This window comes from Garra rufa, chromosome 7, assembly GCF_049309525.1.
Source record: "Garra rufa chromosome 7, GarRuf1.0, whole genome shotgun sequence".
NCBI lineage: Eukaryota > Metazoa > Chordata > Actinopteri > Cypriniformes > Cyprinidae > Garra > Garra rufa.
In genome coordinates, this window is record NC_133367.1 from 31,780,787 (window position 1) to 31,790,214 (window position 9,428).

Consider the following 9,428-nt stretch of genomic DNA (forward strand, 5'->3'; position numbering starts at 1 on the left):
AGATGGCTGAGGTGCCGAAGCACCAGGTCCCTCTGTTCGCACAACAGGTCTCGCGAGTGAGCTACAAGAAGCCAGTCATCGAGATAGTTGAGGATGCGAAAGCCCGACTGCCAAAGAGGGGTCAGGGCTGGCTCCGCGACTTTGGTGAAGACGCGGGGAGAGAGGGACAGGCCAAATGGGAGAACCTTGTACTGATATGCTCGACCTTCGAAGGCAAACCGAAGAAAGGGTCTGTGACGAGGAAGGATCGAGACGTGAAAGTACGCGTCCTTCAGGTCGATGGCTGCAAACCAATCCTGGGGACGAATGCAAGTTAGCATGCGCTTCGTCATGAGCATCTTGAACGGCAGCCTGAGAAGGGACCGATTAAGAGCTGTATTAAGAGACTGTAGAACCCTGACTTCATCTCGGCTGGAGGGACTGGCTCGATTGCGTCCTTCGCCAGTAGGACTGCAACCTCCGCACGCAGGACAGCGGCATGCGTGTCCGAACGGACAGTAGTGGAAAGGACACCTCTGTACCTGGGCGGACGCCTGGCGAACTGAATCGCATAACCGAGACGTACCGTCCATATCAACCACCGCGAGGGGCTGGGAAGCTGAAACCAAGCCTCCAGCCGGCTCGCTAGCGGTATCAAGGGAATGTTGACCGACGTGACCGCGGTGGGGCAGCCTTGGGGGGGAAGGGGAAGGGGACTGATCCCAGAAGGATGAACGTCCTGGAGAAAAGTCAGGCTGCGTGAAGCAGCGCTTACCTTCTTCCCTGGTTCCCGCGCTGGCGACATCCGGTTCCGAGTCTGGTTCCGAGGAGTGGAAGTGCTGCTCAGGAATGAAACTCGGGGCCGGGGCCCCGGAGGTGAGAAAGTCAGCTCTTCCTGTGACTTTAAATGAATGGCTAACTCCCGGCCCTCCACCGGGAGTGCCAACAGAGCAGCTTTCTTCACCTCCGGGGTGCTCGCATCAGGGACGCTTCGAAGCTCGCCTGCGAGAGTCTTCCCTCGCTTGACCCTGAGAGGCGAGCGGCGTCCCTCTCCCACGGGCAGCTCGACGTCGGGCTGCGAGTCCTGGATCATGCGCCCTGGAAGGGAGACGCGGAGGGCCCCGCCAGGTGGCCGCGCCCCGCGGGCAAAGGTGCACCGCGATGGTGCGCTCGACCTGGGGGACCGCCACGTACCCCTTGGCTGCCCCACCATCGAGAGTGGCGAGGGGAGAGGAGCTGGAGCGCGCTCTAAATGAATAAGGAGCGCGCCACGATTTGGTCAGCTCCTCATGCACCTCCGGGAAGAACAGGACCGAGGGAGAGTGCGGCGCTGCCGCCGGTGCCCTCCCCAGGAACCAATCGTCCAGCCTAGAAGGATCGGCCGGAGGCTCATAGGGAACCTCCAGACCGATCCCCCTGGCTGCCCGGAGAAGCATAGCCGACAGTTCGGCATCAACCTCCGGAGGGGCAGCGACCACGGGTGGGCGCTGCGCCGCGGGAAGAGATGTGTCACCGTCTGACTCTCCCTCTGATGCTGTGACAGACATCTCATCCTCTGCAAGAGCACCGAAGGAGACGCTCGGCCCGCCAGACGGGGAAGCGTACTGCTGCGGAAACTCAACGGGACCACGCTGAGACAGAGAAGTCCGCAGGGCTTTTTGAGCCGGCGGAACGTTCTCTACCATAATTTGAATGTCCCCCTCGGGCCTCACCGCGGTGGCCGAAGCGCATTGGCGGCTCAACGGCTGACCACGGGAGGGGGGCTGGGGGAGCCGGCTCGCGAACGAGCGGCGGGACTTCAGCGTGGCCATGGTCATGCTTTCACAGTGTGGGCATGAACCATTCGTGAACGCCGCCTCAGCGTGCTCAAACCCTAAACACGTGAGGCAGCGTTCATGTCCGTCTGCTGAGGAGAGGAAACTACCACACTCAGAAACGCACGGCCGAAAAGACATTCTGAAAAGAACGTCTGAAACGGCCGCTAGAAATTGCTCTTTTGTGATCCCGGTTGCCCAGGGAGGCGCCGCGGGGGCAACGTGCACTCCCCGGGGCTGCTCGCTGGAAATGCAAAGGCTTTATATGGCCGTGAAAATGGTCGCCCGCAGGATCACGCTGGCGGCTGCCAAACAATGCTCTTTCTGTGAAACACTCTTTTAGTTTTGGCAGCGCACCAGCAGGAGGGAGCATGAACTCTGAACTCTTCTTCTTTGTAGTAGCAGTCAAGAAGACTGAGGCTCGAACCATTGGCTCTGAAGCAAAAAGTCTGACTGAGTGGTGCGCGCCGCCATCTTATATACCCATATGTACGGGGGCGTGGCCGGCACGCACGTCCACTCGCCAATTTTCATTGGCCTTTTGAATAAGGCTCAGAGATGATTGGTCTCTCAAGCGAGATCCCATGTAACGTCGTAGTGGAACGACTGAAGGGGAACAGTATTTAAGTGAAATAAAAAAAAGCTTTTGTAACATTATACACTATACCATTCAAAAGCTTGGAGTCAGTATAATTTTTTCTTCAATTTTTGGAAAGAAATTATAGAAATTAATACTATTTTATGTAGCAAGGATGGTTTAAATTGATCAAAAGTGATGATAAAGACATTTATAATGTTACAAAAGATTTCTATTTCAGATAAATGCTGTTCTTCTGAACTTTCTATTCATCAAAGAAACCTGAAAAAAAATTCTACTCAGCTGTTTTCAACATAATAATAATATTAAAATGATTTCTGAAGGATCATGTGACTGCAGTAATGATGCTGAAAATTCAGTTTTGAAATCAGGAATAAATTACATTTTAAAATATATTCAAATAGAAAACAGTTATTTTAAATAGTAAAAATATGTCACAATATTACTGCTTTCACTGTACTTTGGATCAAATAAATGCAGGCTTGGTGAACAGAAGAAACTTCGTTAAAAACAAAAAATCTTACCGTTCAAAAACTTTTGACTAGTAGTGTAAATGTAGAAAAATGAACATTTTAAAATATTTTTGTTGTATGTATATGTTTTAGTATATTTCATTATTTCAACTGTTTTAATTTTAAATATAATTTATAATATTTAGAAATATATGTAAAAACAATATTTTCATGTCAAACATACTCTAATATCTGTATTAACTGTAGACTGATATATACATATATAGATAGATAGATAGATAGATAGATAGATAGATAGATAGATATAGATAGATATAGAGTATTAAAACTTACTATTAAAACTAAAATGTACTTTAAAGTGAAACAATTTTGTCATAAAGTGCACTATTTAAAAGCAGTCACAAAAGTGGTCCCTCTTTAAGTCCACTTTTATTGAACTGAAATTACATTATCTGCAAAAACATAATTTTAAGATCTGAAGTACACAAAATAAGTGCACTTTTTTTTCACAAGGGTGACAAAAACGCAGGGATATTTTGACTTGTTCATCTTTAGTCTGTTTGCCATCTCATCCTGCAGGCAGAAGGTTGAGGTTTATGTGTTTTTGTACGAACGCATTTGTCCTATTCAGGGCCCCCAGAGCAATCAGTCCGTCAACGGGGGAAGGCGCAGGCTAATTTGCCTCCTCCTCCTGCCTCTCCCCGGCCCGTTCATCTCCCGAGACGAATGCTTTGGGTAATAAGGACAATCAATACACTTTCTCGCTCTCTGCAGTCCTCTGCCGTTATTAGCAATTTGTCATTAGGCATCAGCTTTTCTTATCAGACATTAGCATCTTGTTTACAAGGCGTGCCAGACGCCCCCTCCGTCCACGCCCCCGTCAAGATTACCCATGGGTCCCGCTTCAGACACACACACGCACGCTCCCCGAGGTGATGAATAGATACATCTACACCCTGACAGCTTCCACATGCGCGCTCTTGACGTGATTTACCCCGAGAAAATTAATGAAGCACTGACAAGAAAAACAACGTGACAGCGAGAGAGAGAAAAAAAAAGAGTTTTCTTGCCCTTGATTTCTCAGGAGTCTCGTACAATTGACACCTTTTCCTAATTAATTAATTGACGGCTGGGGGAAAAGACTGCTCGGAGGCTATGAAGTCTAAAAGTACAGCAAACTTTTTATTTCAGACTAGTTTCCTTATTTGATTTGGCACAGGCTGGAGAAAGGCTGACCCTTGACCTGCGCAGTTGGGAAGGATAACAACTGGACGAAGGTTCGCTATCATCCTGTCTACACTGTTTTTCACACTTTATACAGTATTGGTTGGTGCTAGGGTCCAAAATTAACGCTCTCCAAGTGGCAAATGTGAGGGAAAATTGGCTTCAGTGAGTAAATAAAGCCAGTTGGCTGCTCACTTTATTAGGAACTGCAATATAATACGTGGCTCAAGTTGCTTGAGCTTTGCTGATGTAAGCAATGTGAGCAAATCAAATCACTGGCATCTCATATATACAGTATGACTACATAATGACTTTCAACAGATATATGTATATAAATAGCTAAAAAAAATTCCATTCAAATCCCATTTTTTGGATTTTTTTCTCTTTTCTTTTTTATCTGCCTTTGGCTGAAAATGTACCATCAGAAGTCAGTCTGAAGATAAACATTGTTTAGCATTTTTGGAGACAAGTTCATCTCATATTTATGACTACACAATGACTTTTAATAGATATATAAATATAAAATAAATAGATAAAACATTTCCAGACAAATTAAATTTAAAATATAGATTAGAAAAATATTTAACATTTAATTTTCATATTTAAATTTGACAAATTTCATTATATTACACTTATGTGACTATATATTAAAATAAAATGTGACCCTGGACCACAAAACCAGTCTTAAGTCGCTGGGCTATATTTGTAGCAATAGCCAAAAATACATTGTATGGGTCAAAATTATTGATTTTTCTTTTATGTCAAAAATCATTAGGAAATTAAGTAAAGATCATGTTGCATTAAGATTTTTTGTAAAATTCCTACTGTAAACATATTAAAATGTCATTTTGATTAGTAATATACATTGTTAAGAACTTAATTTGGAGAACTTTAAAGGTGATTTTCTCAGTATTTTGATTTTTTTGCACCCTCAGATTCCAGATTTTCAAATAGATGTATCTCGGCCAAATATTGTCCTATCATAACAAACCATACATCAATAGAAAGCTTATTTATTGAGCTGTATATGTATATATGTATATGTATATGTATATGTATATGTATATATGATGTATATATCCCTATATATTTTGTAAAATTTAACCTTATGACTGGTTTTGTGGTCCAGGGTCACATATATATATATATTTTTTTTTTCTTAAAAAAATATTTGCTAAATATTTATTAATTCACCAGGCTTTGACAAAAAGTTAATTTTGTACCCTGGTTGGACGTCTGATGAAGAATAATCTCATAATGTAATAATCTAAAAATATATTAATAGAAAATGTTAAATTTATGTGTGTGTGTGTGTGTGTGTAAAACTTTTTAAATGTTTTATTTTCAAATATAATAGATATTATTTCTATATAAATGTGACATATATTTCTAATTGTATATAGTCATTTAGACAGTTTAATATTATTTTATTAAATTATTTTATTTTATTGAAATAAATTTAAAATAATGTCAGTTGTATATTTATTAATTTGACAGGCTTTGACAAAAAGTTCATTTTGTACCCTGGTTGGATGTCTGATGATTAAAAGTAATATAAATATAAATATAAATTCACAAAATTAAAAATATATAATTACACAATTTTTGTTATTTTTTATGATTAACATTAATCTAAAAGAATGCTAATTAATACAGATCCTATTTTGCTGAACAAAAAATATTTTAATAATATGAACATGAAATGTTACATTTTAAAATATTTTAATATTATATTTTTAAATTTAATTTACATTATTTATAAATAAATGTAAAACATATATTTCTAATTTTATTTAGTTATTTAGACGTTTTAATATTGTACTGAAATTATTTTGAAATTATTTTTCTTTTTTATAATCCTAAAATAAGGCCATTTGTTGATGTTGTTGAATGCCAAATGAACAGAAATATAATTTAATTGCAATTACATTCAATGCTGGTTGAATGTCTGATGAACAATAACTTAATAATCAAATTGCAGTTTAAAAATCATATCTATATTTAAATATATATTCTAAAATGCTTACATAACCCTAAAATACGTTTATGCTGCTGCTAATCGTGACAAAAAGTACAGTTTGTACCCTGCCTGCATCTCTAATGAAGACTAGTCACCAGACTTCCTCGTATTACTCATTTCCTCTGACCTCATTTCCTGTTTTGACATGTGCTACATGGTTCAATTACACAGCGCTGCTCATCAGTCTTAGCAGGACAACAATGGATGGCAGGAGTGATTTGAAGCACAGTAACTTATCAGACCCTTCTTTCTGCACTTTATTTATCTGACAGGTAGAAACAGGTGAACGCCTCCCGCTTTGATTTTTTCCTTGTCCCACTGGGGACCGTGATTCGCTCATCGGGGGGCGACGGTCACTTGACACTGTTGTTTGTCAGCAATGATACAGTCCTAAATGATGTGGCCTCTTTGAATGACAGCTAATTTATCAGTTAGCCGTCTTAGCTAATGACGGATGGGCTGCGACTCGAGCTAATCAGTGTTTACTGTTCACAAGTGTGCGTACGTGAGAGAGCCGAATTTTGACGCATATTTGTTTCCTCTCGGACAGTTGTGAAAAAATAAAGGCCGCTTCTCTGGAAGCAAACACACGGTCGGCGATAAAACACAAACGCTGGAATCTGAAAAAAAAAAAACTGTCTGCCTTTGAAAGAGGCCGTCGATGAAAATGTGTAATATAAATAAAGCCAGGGCCTTTGAAAAGAAAACCCTTCCTTCCTGGAGCTGTCATCCAAAGGGAAAAGCGCACTCCAAGCTACTCTTAAATTCCCAAAGACCGTTCTGTCATCAGAGTCCCAACTGCTGCCTCTAAACACGCGATGGCCAGCCTCCGTCTCGACCGACGCGGCCCGCTGCCCCCACAGGCCTTTCATCTGCGGAGCGAGAGCCCCATCCCCCCCAAAACACTGCCCATCATCTGCTGGAATAGGCATAACACACTAATAAGAGCGGAAAGAAATGAATGAATGAGGATTTAATATGTTGATGGATGGCAGGTGATTGAAACTGCGAGGCTGGGTCTAAATAAGGAATGTTTTTTTTTTGCATTTAACAAACATTTAATTTATGTATATTTAGGATTTTGTAAATATATATTCTGATTTACAATAATATTTAAAAAAAAATATGACAATAATTATTTATATTATAATATAATATTATATTTATTTTATAATATTTATTAATGATTTAAATTATTATACTTGCATTTATATATTCATAGGTCCAAAAAGTTCCAGTTTGGTCAGATCACCCTATAAAACATTCTTGCAGAACTCTACGTCTATCTAAATTAATTGTAGCATGTTCACGTCAGCCTTTTTGTTCTTCTTGGTCAAGAGTGGTATTCGGCAAGATGTCTCAACAAGAAGGCCATAACTGTCTAGTGTTCTTCTTATACACTGCATTGAAATGTTTTTCCTCCTTTCGTTGGGTCATCTTACAAGTCTTTGGCTGTACATTGCAAGTTTTTCCTCAGTTGGTCTGATCAAACATTTTATGATATTGTGCTTTTTTGTTCAACACCTTCAAAGGTTTTCTGGTACAACACATTTTAAACTAACGAATAAGGCTGCCAGCTGTGTCTCTAGGAACCTTTAATGCCTTGGAAATCTTCATATAGCCTTATTTTCTAAAGTAATACAATTATTTATTCTCTGTAGAGTCTCTATAGCTTTTGTGAGAGCTCTTTTGACTTTGTCATATTAGCCACTAAAACCTTAGCATATGCATGGGCTAACTGTATGTATGTGCAACAGCACAAGCTAATTCTGTTTTCTAATAGAGTTTCTAAAGGCTTAATTATGTTTTAAGACAATTTTGTTTCCCACCATACAAATAAGTGACTAAAACAGGTTGAATAATTATGACATAGCTGTGTTATTAAAAAATCCTAGAACTCAAAAACATTATATTATAACATTATCAGTTTTAATATGCCAGTAATTGGTTATAGATGCAATTTCTTTTAAGTCCTGGATCTTCAGAAAAGCTTGTATTTGTAAACTACTCTAGTCTCTGGAGGGTTGAATAATTTTGATTGCAACTGTATATAGTTATTTCTTGTTTGGTGCTTCCTACTTACTGTTTATATCAGTGAACAACTAAAAATGTATCAAAATACGTAGTAGTTATATAAAATTTATATTTTATATGGAATATATATATAAAGTAAATATATATAAAGTAAATCTCTTTGTCTTTAAAATATTTCAAAATGCATTGCTTTATATCATGGGCGTCGGAAGCAAAATAAATGTGGGTGGGTCGTCCCCCAGAAAAAAATTACTGTAGTATATGCCATTTTCTGTAGTCTAGTGCCTTTTATTTAATGTTTTTACACAATGCAAATAGGCCGTATTTACAAATATTACAAAAGACGGTTATCTAAGCATAAGTAAGTGATAATACGTATAACACATCGTTTTTGACGCGGGAGACCCGAGTTCGCGTCCGCCTTTTGGTGAAATCATTTTCGAAATCGTCTCCCTTTTCACTTATATCACATCGGAAAGGCATTTGTTTTCAATAAAAATTAATGAAATAATCGGAAAGTTGAAAGAAAGTATCAGCTAGGGTGAGGTGTATCTGAGCAGAAGTTACGCTGCTTTGTTTACTTTGCTGTGTCTCGGGAGTGCTGCAGGCGCTAGTGACTAGTGAAAACACGGAATGAATTTAATTTATATGGACTCTGAATAAGACAAGTGGAATGAATTTGAGGAAACCACAGCATGTAATTTAAGGCTTTTGGAGTTTAATTTATTAAAGCATACCTCATACAATGGATTTGACTGAGTCTGACGGCGCTCTGAAAAGTGTAAAGACATACTCGCTGAATAGAGACGGTAAAAGTGGGTGGGTCCAATATCATTGGTCTTCAAAAGTGGGTGGGTCCTGTCCCACCCACGTACAATGGTTCAGACGCCCATGCTTTATATCTATCTATCTATCTATCTATCTATCTATCTATCTATCTATCTATCTATCTATCTATCTATCTATCTATCTATCTAATTTAATTTAATTTAATTCAAGCATGTACAGGGCTGTAAAGTATCTAATTAATTATTGAATATGTTATTTCTTATTTGTAATTTAATTGCATTTAATTTTTGCCCATGGAGAATCCAAGCATGTACAGGGCTGTAAAATAAATACATAATATTCAATATTTTATTTCTTATTTGTTATTTAATTTAATTTGAATTGATAATTAATCATTTTTTTTTGCCCACGGTGTACAGAGCTGTAAAATAAATTAATAATAATTAATAATTAATATTTTATCTCGTATTTGTAATGGTGAATCTAAGCTTGTACAG